The 17,621-nt window shown below is 48.1% G+C and overlaps 1 protein-coding gene across 5 annotated transcripts in view; it reads right to left on the bottom strand.

Moving 5' to 3' along the window:
* Positions 1 to 5,020, bottom strand: part of GRAMD1B (GRAM domain containing 1B) — a 260,267-nt gene extending 255,247 nt beyond the window's left edge. For all 5 annotated transcript variants that reach the window (XM_043481183.1, XM_043481184.1, XM_043481187.1 and 2 more), the window contains exon 1: positions 4,620 to 5,020. The gene's annotated coding sequence lies outside the window, so the exon portion shown is untranslated. The remainder of the gene's footprint in view (positions 1 to 4,619) is intronic.
* Positions 5,021 to 17,621: the final 12,601 nt, after the last annotated feature.

Below are 17,621 nucleotides of genomic sequence, written 5' to 3'. Positions count from 1 at the left end.
CACCAGCAAAGTACACACAAGCTTCCCTGAGCAGACCAACCAACAGGGCAAGCGCCCGAATCCTAAGCAGATCTCCCACTCAGGGAAAGTTCAGCCAACCATAACTCTCTCTCTCTTTTTTTTATGTGATCTCCAAGGAGAATTGGACAAAGTCTCTAAAAGGCTGGAATCAAAGCCAATGCCCATTCCTCAAAAAAAGTTATGGGAGGGGAAATACTGTGCTCCCCTAGAATTCAGTTAACTGGAAGTTCTCCTGCTAACAAGCCCAAGCAAGCCTATGGACAAGGTTCCTTTCGGGCTTCTGTCCACCCCTCCTCAAAGCAGCTCTTCTCCAAGCCCAGGCTTCTCTTGAGGATGCCTTCTTATCTGATTAAACAGAATATTATGCGAAATATTCAGCCACCCCGGCACTGGCTGTGTGGGTGTGCTGGATAAAATCTTCATGAAAACGCCATCACAGGTCATTTGTTTAATTTCAATTCTGCACAATGTAAAAATAGAACGAGCTGCCGTGAAGGGTTGAGGCTTGACAGCTTCAATGAGAAGGCTCCACCAGCACAAAAACCACGCCGTTCTGCCGGATCGCCTGCTTGCTCCCTGTGCCAGAGGAGCAGGGGGAAGAGAAAAACCCTGAAGGTGAGGTACAGCTTTCACACTCTTATGCTCTTTCCCCCCTTTTCACCCTTCCTTGCACCTCTCTGCATCTTCCTCTTACTCCATCTGTTCCCTCTCTCTCCTCCCACTTGGCTGGCTTCCTCTCCCGGCCGCCCCGCCCGGCCACCCCTCTTTCATCATCTCTAGGTGTCATTTCTTTTTCTCCTTCGCGGGGACTGGTCTTCCTCCAGGGCTCTACTCCCTCACCTGCACTGCCTACCTGCAGGTACACCAGGACTCACAAACTTTTCTAGGAATTGCTCTCCGAACTTGTTCCCATCTTTATCCCCTTTCACCAAGCCCCAGACACTGAAAATGGAACTTCAGAGATCAATTAGATCAGGTGACATGAGCTTCAAGGGATGCTTTTTTTCATATTCCCTCATCTAGCCAAATACGTTTATTATTCATGGAGCTCAGCAGCTACCGGCAGGTGGGCAGGCAGGAGGTACCTCACAAGCCTTGTGTTCTAGACAAGTCAATTTTCAATTTTATGAAGATAAAAATAAATAAATAAATGCCCAAGTCGCACTCTCCAGTGGTGATCCCTGAAGCCCACAGCCGCCTTAACAAATCTCAGCTCAGAAAGGGAATCTTCTCCTTAACCAGGGCTCCAGAGCTGCACCAAAAGCCCACATGGTTGCTGAGACTGGAGAGTGAGGCTTCCTGCTTCATTCATTCCTGCTGAGGTCTCAGAAATGCCCCACTATCTGACCTGCTTTCAAACCAAAGGGTTAGGTAGTTTCAAGTCTGTTGATAGGGCTGATGGAAGCAATGCAGAGGAGCTCATTTTCTGCCCAGAACGGACCTCCTTGCCTATGAAGCCATCTTCCGCCTCTCCTGTGGATCGCCAGTAACTTCCTCTGTGCAGACAGAACTTCACTGCTGCTTTGAGGAAAGTCTACCAGAAAAGGTGGTTAGCAGACCACTAAATCACAGATTCATCAACATCAACCCAGTCAAGAGAAGCACTTAAACTCCTGTTTTTATTGTTATCTTACAGATCTGTGCTCAAGTCCAAGGCCAAGTGTTCTCCTATCTAAAGAGCTCTATTTTCAAACACCCCAAATGAGGCTTCAATAAATCAGAAGGACCGTCATAACAGCATATCTCTATTCATGATCCCATTTCCTAAAACACCCACCCCACCTTTGCTGTAAGATTGTTTCCGCCCTCTTGCCTCTTACTGGCCATGTTCCTCTGAGAGGCAGATACACAATGTGCACCCACCAGGTACAAAGCAGAGTGATACCAGGGCACCCCTGTGCAGTCAGAGTCCTGTATCCACAAAAATAAAGGGTATATGGAACCCAGTGGTGTTTCTGCTTTGTGCATGTGAGGGTTCTGGATCAAATTAACGAAATGGTGATTTTAATACAATTTAAAGAATAATCATGTCTACGGCAGAAAATGAAATGTGGTTCCTGAGGTACTAATCCACAGGTGCATAAGGGGGTAAGGAGGGGAAGAAAGAAAGGCTCCTGATCAAGGTGAAAGGAGCATGAAAATCAAAACAGAGTAGAAACCACAGCAGGCATCACAAGAGAAAGCACCCTCTCAGCCGGGGCAATTGGAAAAGGTGGTAATTCCAAGCAAAATTGTAAACAGCAGCCCAACACCACAGACAGCTGAAAATGACAGGCCGCTTGTATGAAAGCAGCAGACAGTGGAAGCAGGGCAGTGGGAACACCCCTGGACGCAGCCGCAGCCCTGCACTGGTGGTTTCTGTTACGGGTGTACACATTACAGATGTGTCTGACCAGAGAGCCCTGACCCAGGAGTCAATAGTGAGCCGATCTGTGAATATATCACATGACCGCCATGGTCCAAAAGCAAAGGCTAGAAGGTGGTGGCAGGGACCCCCTTTATCTGCCATATCCTTATACAGATGTGATTTCTTTCAAGACCTATGATCCATGATCCCTGAGTGCAGATGAGCAAAAAACCAAATAAGGCGTTCACATTTGGGGATGAGGTCACCTGGAGTCCTGCAGGAAGACCCCAGCTTGGCTAGGTATTGATCAGTTACTCATAATGGTTTCTTTCCAACATGAACACCAAAGCCCGGCCTCAAATCTCCAAAACCTAGCAGCCTTTGAGTGTGGACCTGGGAAACCAGAACTTCCCAGCTTCCACTGGAGACCCTGGATCTCCTAAACAGCCATGATGCAAGCAGAGCTCTGGGCCCAAGGTACAAGCTGAGGATGAGATCTTCAGAGCAAGTGACAAAGTACAGGAGCCTAGGGGAGGGGACCCAGGCAAAGGCTGTGACCTCACCAACGTCCTCACTATATACCATCCAGGGCAGCTGGTTCAATTGTAAGAAGCAGTGAAGGTGACATGGACAGGGACATCCGGGATGAACAACGGACGTGATTTTCAAGTACGAAACAGAGGCAGAGGCCCCACTGAACAGGCAGAATAAACATTACCCTCAGCCAGAGCACAAGATTCAATTTCTCACACAAGAGATACAAGTCTATACTTTGCCCTCTACCCTTCTTAATGCTGTTTAATGAAAGACAGAGGAACAGGTCACATTCGAACAGTGTGTACACTGTTCTCTGAGTGCACCTGCTCCACAACGAGTCTTGAGATCAGATGAGGGGCAAAGAGGGGCATTTTGGGGTAAGGACAGAAATGCAGCATTTTCAACTTGTTTCTAATATCAGTTTCCTGGGCTCAAAGAGGCAGCCCAGCCAAGATACTCTCCTCCTGAAAAGCCCCCCAGCTGAGGGCTCCTCATCCCTAAGGCAACCTTCTCTAGCTCCAATAGGTGATGTGCCCACGTGGGCACCGGCAGGGGAGACAGCTCAGCACCCTGCACAAATCTCTTTGTCCTCACCAGAGGGGTGGGAGGTACATCTGCTGCTGTCATGAAAACATTTCATTATTTTTTCACAAGTCTTTACCCCCACCCTCACTCCGGATAAAGCTAGGGATTTTCAAAGTGTAAGTGATGTGCACAATCCTCCCACCCTATCGATCTCCAATGCCGGGTGTGTGATGGAGTCACTTCTCCCCGCTATTCTGAGATCCACCAGCATTCACAGCCCAGGAGCACGCTCTCAGCTGCTGGTTCCTACGTGGCCTTGGAGCCTAGGGACCGGGCTGAGGAACTTTGAGGGGAATGAACTTTCTCCACGCATGAAGTCAGCTGATGGGTGACTTGGCTGATGGGTGCCAACAAGTTGTTTGGTCTCTAACAAATTCATTTCCATGGCCATGCCTTCTCATCCCTTCATTCACTTCTTAAGAGTAATTCCATTTCTTCTAGAATGGGACTCCTCAGTGCATCCCCAGGTCCAAATCAGGAATTCCTCCAATTACTAGACCTTCCACTTCTGTGCTAGGAGGAAATTAGGAAAGGCAGAGCCTCTCTCTAGTCTTACTAGGTACCACTGGATAAACCTCATGGTGTTCACTCTGCCTTTCTTCCAAAGCTTGGACTTCCACCACACTAGGGGGACAGGCACAGACTGACCGGGGTGGCCTGGTGGGGTCAGGGAAGCACTGCTCAGAAGAAAGAAAGCCAGTGCCCCTAGTTCAAACTTTGCCAGAACGCTAGAGAGAAGCAGACACAACCCCCATGCCCACAGCCCTGCCCTCACCACTCGCCTAAGCACATCTCCAGAACTGAATGGAGAATGAAGCCAGCTTAGCCATCTCTGCAAATTCATGAACAAGTGCAGTTGTTCTCCGTGCTTTCCTAGGGACGCCGAATCTCAAAGGTGGACCCCACAGCCGGGCCACCATCCATGTTAATAGCTTTACTGTGCCCTCCGGTAACTTTGAGGTCGCTCTAAGAAAATTCAGATGAGCAAGGCACCCCGCTCCCACCCCCTGTTCCCACAGCCTCCAGGTTCCCGGGATCCCTGCGCATCATCCCTCCTCTCCTCTCCCACGACCCCAGGCATCCAGGTGCGCTCCTCCCGCGGGGCTCAGGAAGATTAGGAAGTTCTTACCTGGCTCGGCTGAGAGATGCACTCATGTGGCCGGGGGCGCGGGTCAGCGGCGTCCAGGGCAGGCACACGGGCTGCCGGCCACTGCTCAGCACATCTCCCGGGGAGTCCTGCTCGGCGAACCGCAGAGCCAGTTCCACCTGGGGGTGGAGGAGCGCGGAGCCCGGGGACGCCGAGCCCGGCTGGGCCGAGGGGCGCGGGGCACCCGGGCGGGCGGCCGTCTGCGCGGGGGTGGGGGTGCAGGGGCGCCCGGGGAGGAAGCGGAACCCCCTCCCCCTCGGCGCGCCGCGAGGCTCCCGCTGGCTCGGCGTCTAGTTGTTACCGCACCGCCTTCCCGCTTTCTATAAATATAGACTTGCCCCCTCCCGGCGCTGGTGCGGCTCTCCGAGCCGTCCCCGACTCTACCTCCGTGGTTTCCGCTCCTCTCTCCCTCCGCCCCTCCCCCGCCCTCCCCGGGCAAAGCCTGCCGCCTGCCTGGATTCTCCCGCTGTTGCCTCTCTCCAGCATTTAGCACTGCAGTGTAACTCGGGGACACGCGACCAGACAGTTCCTTTAAAACCAGACCATCAAGTTTAGTGCGGAAACCGACCCCAGAAGCGCAGCTCCCTGTGGCTGGGAGGAGATGTTTAGCCCATCTGGAAGCCAGATCTCCGCGTTTCAGGCAAAACTGTGACCAAGCAAGAGAGGAAGGCGAATGGCAGAGAGACGCACGAGTCCACAGGTGACCTCTCCAGGATGGGGCGGAATCCGGATGGGTGGTGTGGAGGTCTGGGGACTGCAAAGCAGGACAGGACCTGAGGTGTCGTCGGATTCAAAGCGTTAGTTTTGCAGGTGAGAAAACTGAAGCTCAGAGAGGTGCGTGAACTGGCTCAGGATCACACAACTGGCTAGGGAAGTGGGGACTTGGTTAATGCGCTTGTCAGGGCATCCACGTTTCTACACCTACTAAGGACAGTCTGGGTGTGGAGTGGCCCCGGAGGAACAGTGCCTTTCTCTTTCACTAACTCTTGCCCAGGGCACCTGAGCTCAGTGGGGGGAAAAAATAGCCAATTTACAGGTCAACCCTTCATTTTACCAGGACAACTTCTAAAGCCATCCATTCTTCCCGGAAAGCTGTGAAGAAGAAAAGCACCAAAGGAGCAGCAATGCTTAACCCACACAAAAAAGTGAAATGACAAATCTTTCTTCATTGCTGTCTTCCAGAGACCCCGATAACAACACTGCTTTTAAACCCCATTTTCCACTTATATTTTCCCCTTTCCTCTCCCTCCTGCACATCATTCTGATCGCTCTCTGACACAGATATTTTCACATTACCCACAAAAGAGAACACATTTTTTTCCATCTACTGCTTACATCTACACTCATCCTACTTGGCAGTTATCAGCCTATAAATCAAGGGGCTTTCTCAGTGGAAGATGGTGAGGGGCATCACAGCATTAATTCCCTTCCCAGAAGATGTTATTATCCCTGGCAGAGTCTTCTCACAAATGAGAAGGAGGCATTTCATGACCTGGATGACAGAGCAACTCTGGAATTGCTCCTCAGGGCATTGGTATGTAGTCCATCCACATCTCCTTCAAGTGGGGTCCAACATGTTCATGCACTCACACACTCTCTTTGGAGAAGTTATGATACCTATTTCACAAGTACGTGCACCAAGGTAACTCAGAGAAAAATGAAACCTCCCCAGGAGTTATGCTGTCAATCAAGAAGGGGTCTTTTGTCAAATGCCATTGAGAAGCAGGTAGCAAAATGAGGAAGAGAGAACCTGACGTCTCTACCCTTGACCATATTTGTCAACTTGGACAGTTTCCTTAACCCCTCTAAAGCCTTAGTTTCCCTAAATGAAAAATGGAGAAAGTAACCAATCCTGCTGGGTTTCCCAGGTGTTGCTAGTGGTTAAGAACCTGCCTGCCAATGCAGGAGCCGTTAAGAGTCGTGGGTTCGATCTCTGGGTTGGAAAGATCCCCTGGAGGAGGGCATGGCAACCCACTCCAGTATTTTTGCCTGGAGAATCTCCCAGACAGAGGAACCTGGTGGGCTATGATCCATAGGGTTTCACAGTGTTGGACATAACTGACGCGACTTAGCCTGCAAGCTATGGATCCAGCCTTAGAAGTAAATGAGATTCTGAATGTATAGCTGCTTAGAATGCAATAGGTTTTACCTGTTATTTGTATTGTTCATATTGTTATTCAGGGTCAGACAGTCCTTTTAGGGACCTCATACCTACACTACCAGCTAGATAACTCTGACCAAGTGGCTTAAACCTCACCCCCATCCCCCACCCCCCACCTGTGCTGCTTCTCTCTTAATCCAAGCTATCTTAATCACCAAAATAGGGATAATAATATGTCCTTTGTAGGACTGTTAGAGGATTAAATTAAATAAATAATGCATGTCAAACACCTAACATCCTGCCCGATGCATAATGAATATATAGGTATAGTAGTTCTAACCTTTTCATCTCCAGTTACCAAATACGTAATCTTGGACAAGTTAACTTTTCTCTTTTTAAAAAATTTATTGTTTATTTTGGCTGCTCAGACTCTACATTGTGGCACTTAGGCTTCTCTATTTGCAGCACGCTGGCTTCGTTGCAGTAAGTGGGATCTTAATTCTCTGACCAGGGATCAAACCTGGGCCCCCTGCATTGGAAGTGTTGTGTCTTATCCATTGGACTGACAGTGAAGTCCAAGTTAACTTTTCTAAGCCTCACAGGGTTGCAAAGATTAACATAAATCTGTAAATTATCTGGTACATGCACGCATGCTCAGTTGCTAAGTCGAGTCTGACTGTGACCCCACTGACTGTAGCCCGCCAGGCTCCTCTGTCCATGGGATTTCCCAGGCAAGAATACTGGAGCAGGTTGCCATTTCCTTCTTTAAGGGATCTTCCCAACCCAGGGATTGAACCCTGCATCTCCTGCATCTCCTGCATTACAGGCAGAATTTTGTTTGTTTGTTTGTTTAGGTCCCCTTTCATTTCTTACAGCAATGTGTTATAGTCTTAAGTGTAGGAGTCTTCTACCCACTGGCTTGGTTAAATTTTGCCTAAGTATTTTATTCTTTATAATGGTCTTGTAAATGGAATTTTTATTTTTTATGAGGTTTATTTATTTAAGTTTTTGCTGCTCTGGGTCTTCATTGTGGCCCTTGAAGGGCTCTCTCTAGTTGTGGCATGCGGGGGGCTACTCTGTAGTCACAGGCTATGGCTTCTCATTGCAGTGGCTTCTCTTGTTGCAGAGCATGGGCTCTAGGTGCCTGGGCTTCCGCAGTTGTGGCGCACAGGCTTAGTTTCACCACAGCATGTGGGGTCTTCCTGGAACAGGAATCAAACCCATGTCTGCTGGACCATCAGTGTGTGCATACATGCATGCGAGTTAAGTCACTTCAGTCTTGTCCGATTCTTTTCAACCCCACGGACAGTAGCCTGTCAGGCTTCTCCACCCATGCGATTCTCCAGGCAAGAATACTGGAGTGGGTTGCCACGCCCTCCTCCAGGGGCTCTTCCTGACTCAGGGGCTGAACCCACATTTCCTGTGGCTCCTGCGTTGCAGCCGGATGCAGGCAGATTCTTTACCACTGAGCCACCTGGGAAGCTGTCTGGTACATAGTAAGTGCTAAATATATGTTAATTACCTCCCTTCCCTTTTGAAACTGCTCACAATTTGTTTTTACCTGGAAGCATTCCCACCACATCTCAGTCGCTCATGATCTCACTCATTCTTTAGTTATACCAATTTTGTTTCATTTAAATACATTTACATTTTTCTCACATTCCCTCATTTATTTAGCAAAAATTTCTTGAGCCCTTATGTGCTGCCAGGCACTGTGCTCTGCTCTGACATGCATGTATTTCTTTTGAATGATTTTAAATTCTCAGGATCTGGGAATGTGTTTTAATCTTTCCCCACCTTCTATAGATGTAGTCAGAGTCAGAGAGTCATTGAGCTAGAAGGAGGCCTAAAGATTTTATTGGTCAGTGTTCTAATTTTACAGTCCAGAGCAGATAATTGAATTATACACAATTTTTTGGAGTTAGTATAAAAATTTATTTGACCAAAATGTTTTTGTTTTGGGGTATCTTGCCTGGAAAATCCCATGGACGGAGGAGTCTGGTAGGCTGAAATCCATGGGGTCGCCAAGAGTTGGACACGGCTGAGCGACTTCACTTTCACTTCACTATACACATTTTGGAGCTTCCCTGGTGGCTCAGCGGTAAAGAATCTGCCTGAAGTGCAGGAGATGCAGGAGATGCAGGTTCGATCCCTGGGTCAGGATGATCCCCTGGAGGAGGAAATGGCAACCCGCTCCAACATTCTTGCCGTGAAAATCCCATGGACAAAGGAGCCTAGCGGGGCTGCAGTCCATGGGGTCACAAAGAATCGGACTCAACTGATGCTACTGAGCAGCATACACATTTTAAAGCTAATGATGGTGGTGTCTGGCCTCCTTATCAAGTGCTCTTTGAACTATGCAAACTGTTCCAGAAACCCACCAGTTCTTGCCAGTTGTTCCATGAACACTAATTCCTTAGACTGTTAATAGGTGACACTCCACCAAAGGGTTCTGTGGCCAAAGTGTTTGAAAAATAATGGGTTAAAGAAAGTAAACCATGTTTTCTTTTCTTTTTTTCCTGCAAGACTTTTCAGAACCTTTATTATGCTTATGGGCTTCCCAGGTGGCGCTAGTGGTAAAGAACCGGCCTGCCAATGCAGGAGTGGTAAGAGAGGCAGGTTTGATCCCTGGGTCGGGGAGATCCCCTGGAGGAGGGCAGGGCAACCTACTCCAGTATTCTTGCCTGGAGACTCTCATGGTCAGAGGAACCTGGTGGGCTACCGTCTACAGGGTTGTAAAGAGTCAGACTGAAGCGACTTAGTACATTATGTTTATGAGCATATGAATTTCCGAGGGATATAGTGCAACTCTCTTGTTCAATGCATCCAATCAGGAAACCCTTTCTCGTAAAGCTTTTGGGGAACCGGGGATCAAAGACACAGATTTAGGGAAGATGCTGAACCCTGGAAATGCAGCCAACCAATGTGATGGCTACGTTTGTGTAACCTCCAGGGAGGAGTCTAGTGTTAACGCATGCTGAGTATTCATTCAGTCAGTCCACTTTCAAGGTCTAGAACTTGTCTCACAGATGCAATTCTCAGATGATGGGGGCACATGTCGCCATGGGTCCCCTCCTCTCTGAGCAACTTGCTTGGCATGGGGAACAGGACAGACTCATCACAGCTATCAAGACCCAGTTCTTCCTTCCCCACTGATTGAAGCAAGTTTCCAAGGTACTTGGGCTGTAGAGCAGAGGTCCCCTACCTCCAAGATCTAATGCCCAATGATCTGAGGTGAAGCTGATGTAAAAATAATAGAAATAAAGTGCACAATAAATGTAATGAGCTTGAATCATTCTGAAACCATCCACCACCCCCACCCATGGAAAAATTGTCTTCCACAAAACAGTCCGTAGTGCTAAAGGTTGGGGACTGCTGCTGTAGAACACAGTGGTTATGAATGTGGGCTTTTGAGCTAGACAGTCCTCGGTATCAGTCCCATCTCTGTTTCTCACTAGCTGCTCGATGTTTATTAGGCAAGCTGCTGAACCTCTTAAGCCTCAGCTCTTTCGTTTATGAAATTAGCATAATAATCTGCATGGAAATATGACACTCAAACCCCTGGCACAGTGCCTGACACAGAAAAAGCACCTCAAAACTCTTGCGCCGTTACTAACAGTGACATGGGGGATAGCACGGTGGTGGCACTTGGTTGTCTACAGACAGCACTGTGATACAGCTGAGATGCTGAACTGCAAACTCAGGCCATCTCCTTGCCCCTCTCTGCCCACAGGATTATGTCCCCATCAAAAGTCACCCCATCAACTGCCCTGCTCCTTCAAAGCTGGGAGGAGTCGAGTGGTAGATGCTCTTTGAGCAAACTTAGAAGCAAGCTAAAAAAAAATAGGGCTATTAATCACTAGTATAATAAAAGTGAGTGCTAGTTGCTCAGTTGTGTCCGACTCTTTGTGACCCCATGGACTGTAGCCCGCCAGGCTCCTCTGTCCTTGGAATTTTCCAGGCAAGAATACTGGAGTGGGTTGCCATTTTCTCCTCCAGGGGATTTTCCCAACCCAGGGATCGAACTCCAGGTCTCCCATATCATGGGCAGATTCTTTACCGTCTGAGTCACCAGGGAAGCCCAATATAATAGAAGGCTTTCTTTAATTGAGCAGCTGCTAGACTAGGTGATTTCTATTTCTATTCATCATTTGTTTATATCTATGTGTCTGTGCTCCTTACAACTTGAAGAGGAAAGGTGTCCACCTCCCCACTGTAAAAACAAAAAACTAAGGTTCAGAAAGTTTATGGGCCAAGAGGCCAAATTCGTCCAAGGGCACCATGAACAACTACCAGCCCAGGGAGTGTGGGCACATTGTGTATATTGGTTACTAGAGCACGTGGTACGGGCTATAACTGCGCCGGCACTGTTTCTGTCTGTTACGGAAGGGGCAGTTGTGGAACAGATGTTAATTAATGCCCAATTAAGCAAGAAATGGAGCCAAGAAAATTCATTTCTCCATTGTTTTCCCCTAAGGGCTCACTCGCTGGACTCCGCCTGTCAGCCCATTATATGTGAAGGATCCAGGACTCCCGTTAGACCACAGGAAGAAACTGTTTATCGTGGTAATCATCTCACAATAAACGTAAGAGTCATTATGCTGTACACATTAAGCTTATACAGTGCTGGGTGTCAATCATAGCTCAGTAAAACCAGAGAAATGAATAAAAGAGCTGACGCAGATCAGAGAGGACTCTTTACATAAACAGAGAAATGAAGATATGATTTCTTCCCACTGGTAGCAGGAACCCAGGCATGTGGAACCAGGTACTGAATTAATGCTTCCTCTTTCCCTTTCACTCAAAAAATCCTTTCAGACTCCCCCGTCCGCACCTTATCCTTCATCCCTAGCAAGAGTCCCACGCCCTGGGTGAATGTGTGACTTCTTCCATACTGAATCTTCATAATATCCTGTAATTCACTCTGGCTCTGCTCCTGACGGGGTCAAGTCAAAGCACCAGACACCGTTTGGCTGCAGCCTTAGCTAAGAGTAAAAAGGGCTGATTCCGATTCCTCCAGGAGGTCAGAGCCCAGAGGCAGCCGTGGCCAGCACCAACTCCTGGCAGAAAACATAACCAGGCAATTTTTTTCAAGGGGATTTTGACAGAAACAAAGCTGATAAGAGAGAAAAGGAAGAGGGGAGATGAGAGCAAAGCTTTGCTATTTCCTCAGGCAAACTATAACAAGAAGCTTCTGCAATAAAAATTGCACCTACATGGCTGAGATTGGAGGGGACAAATATACACAAAGTCCATGTTTTCTCATCAGAGGAATCTACTGTGTCTGTGGTTTTCAGAAATATCTTCTGTGTGGTGGTGTGGGTTGTATGTATTAAGACCTGGGGTGCGGGGTGGGTATAACACCAGCATTTTATAATAACTGCTGCAACGCATCAGATTTTGTACTGAATGCTCTCGATATAGGGGCTTCCCAGGTGGCACAGTTGGTAAAGAATCCAACTGCCAGTGCAGGAGACGCAGAAGACCAAGGTTCGATGCCTGGGTTGGGAAGGTCCCCTGGAGAAGGGAATGGCAACTCACTCCAGTATTCTTGCCTGGAGAATCCCATGGACAGAGAGGAACCCTGTGGGCTACAGTCCATGCACTCGAAAAGAGTTGGACATGACTGAGTGACTGAGTATGCATGCAGGCTCTCAATAGAAGATTTCCTGCCACCTGGGACTTGCCTGGCGGTCTGGTGGTTGGGACTTTGCTTTCCAATGCAGGAGGTAGGGTTCAATCCCTGGTCGGATCGGAAAAAAAAAAAACAAAAAACAACCTAAAGCAAAAGCAATATTATAACAAATTCAATAAAGACTTAAAAAAAAAAAAAGATTTGCTTTCATCCTCACATTAATCTTGTGAAGTTAGTTTCATTATCCCCACTTCATACAAGAAAACACTGAGTTTTATGAAGGTTAAGCACCTTGACCAAAGCCACAGCATTATTTGATGTGGGAATATAGACCTTTATTTAATCCTGTGACAAATTATCTGTGACAAATAATCACCTCAACTACCTCACATTCAAAACATATTCTTACTGGATAGCAAACAATCTTGTGAAGTCTGTCAAACATTTCTCCCAATGAAGAAACTGAGGCTCAAAGAGGGGAAAGAAGTCTATTAAAATCAAGTAAGCAGACATACAACCCAGCAATCCCACTCCCGGGCACATACCTGGAGAAAACCATAATTACAAAAGATACACGCACCCCAGTGTTCATTGTAGCATGGATTACAGTAGCCAATACATGGAAGCAACCTAAACATCCATCAGCAGAGGAATGGATAAAGAAGATGTGGCACATATACAAAGGAATATTACCCAACCATAAAAAGGAATGCAGTTGTGCCACTTGAGAGACATGGATGGACCCAGAGACTGTCATACAGAGTGAAGTAAGTCAGAAAGAGAAAAACAAATATCATATATTAACACATATATGTGGACTCTAGAAAAATGGTGCAGATGAACCTATTTGCAAAGCAGAAATAGAGACACAGACGTAGAGAACAAATGTATGAACACCAAGGGGAGAGAAGCGGGGTGAGATGAATTGGGAGATTGGGATCGCCATATATACTGTGTATAAAATAGATAAGTATTGAGAACCTACTGTATAGCACAGGGAAGTCTACTCAATGCTCTGTGGTGACAAAGAGGGGATATATGTATACCTGTGGCTGACTCATTTTGGTATACAGCAGAAACTAACACAAGATTGTAAAGCAACTAAACTCCCGTAAAAAAAACTCGAACAGGTAGAAAATGACATAGTTGGGTCTTGAATTTTAGGCTTATTCTACTACCGAGTCACCCAAACAGAGACTTTCCAGATTTGGGGATCCTGATACCCCAAGAATCAGAAAACCTGTCACCCCTCGCACAGTGCCCCTGCAAGGATTCCCATGGCCAAGCCAGTCACCAAGAACAGCAAATGCTAGAGGGGAAAATAAAGCCACAGAAGAATCCCTGGGATTTCCAGTCACCAGGCAGGGCTTCTAGGAGCTGGAGCCTCTCTATTTCTGTCTCTCACAGACCTTCAGTCCAAATGTTCAGTTTTTCCTGGGTAGAAAAAAAATAATGCGAGATTAAGGATCATAACAATAAAAGCATACCCTTACATAGCGCTTACAAATCTCAGCCACTGTTAAAAGGGATTTACGTTTTAATTACTCATTGAATGAGGAGTCATGCTATGAGGTTAGGGATATTATTATCTTCATCTTGTAAGTGAGGAAAATAAGGCCCAGAGAGGTGAGGGAATTTGTGCAAGATGACGTTGCTAGGAAGGGCAGAGATAGGATTTCAACCCCCCCAGGAGGTCTGGTGCCAGAGTCCAAGTGCAAATGAGCTGGTGGCTATCCGGGACATCATTAGCTGCTCCAATGAGGTCCTCTGGGCACCAGCTCACCAGAATAGATAATAAGGGAGAGCCGGGGGGTAAACGCCTGCATCTGAGGGAGAGATGCTTTGGGACCGTCTTCCCCCTCCTGTAAGCTGGTCTTCACCCACAGGCAGTTGGCTGATTCCTCTGCCCATCTCCCTGCCAGAGTCACCAGCTGCCCCTTGTCAGCCCAGCACAAGGGAAGCCAGATTGGTTGGGGGGTGGGGTAACCAAGCCTCTCCCTCCGCTTGCCAAGCAGGGGACTTTTCTCCCCCTCCCCCTTCTCCTGGAAGCACCCATCTGGCTTCTGTCACCAGTCCATGTATGCTTTGAAAAGCCCGCTTTCAAGGGAGGGCACTGGGAACCATGCCTCTTAATCCAGTCAGGCACATTTCCCCTGATTGTGAACATCACCCAACCCCGCAGGATCCCCTGTAATCCACGGCTCCACCAAGAATCCAGAGAGAGATGGACATCTCGGTCTCTCTTTGGGGCGCTTTTGACCTCAGGGGTTTTAGGATGACTTCCTCCATCCTCTCTTCCCTCTCTGGGCATTGTGACACATTGTTGAAAAATAGAGGCAAGAGAATATGGATGGGGTATGAAGAGTGGCATAGTAGGAAGTGGTGGGTAAATATACGCCTAGAGCCCAGGAAACCAAAGGTCGCTGGAAATATAAGCTGTTTGAACTTGGGAAAGTAAGTTCCCTTTTTTAGGCCTCACTTTTCTCATCTATAAAATGGGAAACGTTGAATTAGACAGATCCCTTGAGATTCCTCCCAGTTGTGTGAAATGGGAAGACGCCTCTAAGGGACATTTTTTATTTATATTTATTTTTAATCTTTTTTGTTATTTATTTGTCTGTGCCAGGTTTTAGTTTCAGCATGCAGGATTTAGTTCCCTGGCCAGGGATCGAACCGGGACTCCTGCATTGTGAGTGCACTGGGAGTGTGGCGTCTTAGCCGTTGGACCATCAGGGAAGTCCCTAAGGGGCACTTTTTATTTATTTATATGTTTGAACTGTTTGTTTTTATTGGGGTAGAGCTGATTAACAATGTTGTGATAGTTTCAGGTGAGCAGGGAAGGGACCCCTCTAGATGGGACCCCAAACCCCTCTCCCATCTAGGCTACCACATAACACTGAGCAGAGTTCCCTGTGCTATACAATAAGTCCTTGTTGTTATATCCATTTTAAAAATTGCAGTGTGTACATGACCATCCCAGACTCTCTAACTATCCCTTCCTGAAGTGTTAATCGCTCAGTCGTGTCCGACTCTCTTGCGACCCTATGGACTGTAGCCCTCCAGGCTCCTCTGTCCATGGAATTCTCCAGGCAAGGATACTGGAGTGGGTTGCTATTCCCTCCTCCAGGGGATCTTTCTGATCCAGGGATCGAACCTGGGTCTCTTGCACGGCAGACAGACTGTTTACCATCTGAGCTACCAGGGAAGCCCCATCCCTCCCTAAGGGGCACTTTTTAACCTCCCCAAGGGGCACTTTTTAAAGGAGAGAATGGGAAAGGTTGCCCCGCTCCTGTCCTAGGGGCATGTCCGGAAACACTGAGCTCTTGTCCTCTAAGACCCCACCCATGATGGCTCGCAGTAGGGGCTGGACAGACTGCTTGGCCAAAGTTCTTGATCCTGAAGCAGTGGCTGCAGGGCTCCCCAGGGCCTTCAAGCAGCAAGAGCTGGGAGTCTGGGTTCTAAGAAATATCCTATCCCAGGCTCACTGATTCTTCCAGCTGAGCCTCCGTGGCTGCCAGTCTTCTAAGGTCTTTAGATCTTTATTTGCCTCCTAACTTCGCTCTCCTCTTCTGATCAATACAGAGAAAAAATCTGATGGGCCCTTCCTGGGTACAGGCAATTAGCTAATCAGAAATCTGGTTAATAAGCTTTGCAACGTGAAGTGTCTCACAGAGAAAATCTTATCAGGCTCCTCAGCCACGTCAGACTTTCTCCCTGAAAGGCAGTGGCTACCGAGTACCGCAGCGGGTCAGTTCTTTTATCTTTAAAAGGCTTTTTCTGGCTCTAATTTCTTCTAGTCTGAAAGAAATGAGACCGGGCTGAAAAGAAAACCACATTAGCGCATGTGAAGAAAAAAGCAGAATGAGGAAATCAACGGTGGAAGCTGAGTCTTGACTGGGTAGCTTCCAACAGCAGTAGGTATAGCACCGACACCTATAAGCAATCGGCAGAATTTTTTAGCAGTGAGGGCTGGGGATGACAGACCCTGTCCTTTGTCAAAGTCCCATTACTCATTCTCTGCCACCAGCTGCTTGGCCTAAGGACAGGGGCCACCAGAATCAGAGTCTGGCTGCAGGACATTGCAGACAAAGAGGCTAGAGACCTGTGCTTGGGGATCAGCACGGCAGCAGGTAAAGAGGAAGTTCATCCGGGCAGATAGCATGTGACATCTGGAGGGGGTTGTGACAGGCACCATGCAGGGATCCAAGCAGGGAGGTCCCCAAACAAGCGACGCTCTAAAAAGAGGAGAACAAGAACAGCAACAGGGAGGTCTGTGGATCCCTGTGGAGCTCCTGGATCCCACTCCAGAAAGGGCTCGGTTTAGTTCAGTCGCTCAGTCGTGTCCAACTCTCTGCGACCCCATGGACTGCAGCATGCCAGGCTTCGCTGTCCCTCACCAACTCATGCTCAGCTTGCTCAAACTCAGGTCCATCGAGTCGGATCCATGTCATCCAACCATGTCATCCTCTGTCGTCCCCGTCTCCTCCCGCCCTCAATCTTTCGCGGCATCAAGGTATTTTCCAATGAGTCAGTTCTTTGCATCATGTGGCCAAAGTATTGGAGTTTCAGCTTCAGCATCCATCCTTCCAATGAATATTTGGGACTGATTTCCTTTAGGATTGACTGGTTGGATCTCCTTGAGTCCAAGAGTTCGGAAAGGGCTGCTGCTGCTGCTGCTAAGTCGCTTCAGTCGTGTCCGACTCTAAGCGACCCCATAGACGGCAGCCCACCAGGCTTCCCCATCCCTGGGATTCTCCAGGCAAGAACACTGGAGTGGGTTGCCATTTCCTTCTCCAGTGCATGAAAGTGAACAGTGAAAGTGAAGTCGCTCAGTCGTGTCCGACTCTTCGAGACCCCATGGACTGCAGCCCACCAGGCTCCTCTGTCCATGGGATTTTCCAGGCAAGAGTACTGGAATGGGATGCCATTGCCTTCTCCATCAGAAAGGGCTAGGGAGAAGAAAAAAGATCCTAGCTCAGAAGAGCCGAGTCGTGGGAAAGTCACAAAGTCAGGGCTATTTACAGATGAGTAAACCAAAGACCAAGGGGCTTCTCCAGTGGCTCAGTGGTAAAGAATCTGCCTGCAATGCAGGAGATGTGGGTTCAATCCCTGGGTCAGGAAGATTCCCTGGGGTTGGAAACAGCAACCCACTCCAGTAATCTTGGCTGGGAAATGCTGTGGACAGAGGACCTGGCAGGCTACAGTCCGTGTGTTCGCAAATGAGTCAGATACGACTTAGCGACTAAAC

The sequence above is a fragment of the Cervus canadensis genome, chromosome 11, assembly GCF_019320065.1.
Source record: "Cervus canadensis isolate Bull #8, Minnesota chromosome 11, ASM1932006v1, whole genome shotgun sequence".
In the NCBI taxonomy this organism is placed as follows: domain Eukaryota; kingdom Metazoa; phylum Chordata; class Mammalia; order Artiodactyla; family Cervidae; genus Cervus; species Cervus canadensis.
The sequence above is the reverse complement of the archived record's forward strand: the minus strand, read 5'-3'. Positions and strand labels throughout refer to the sequence as shown.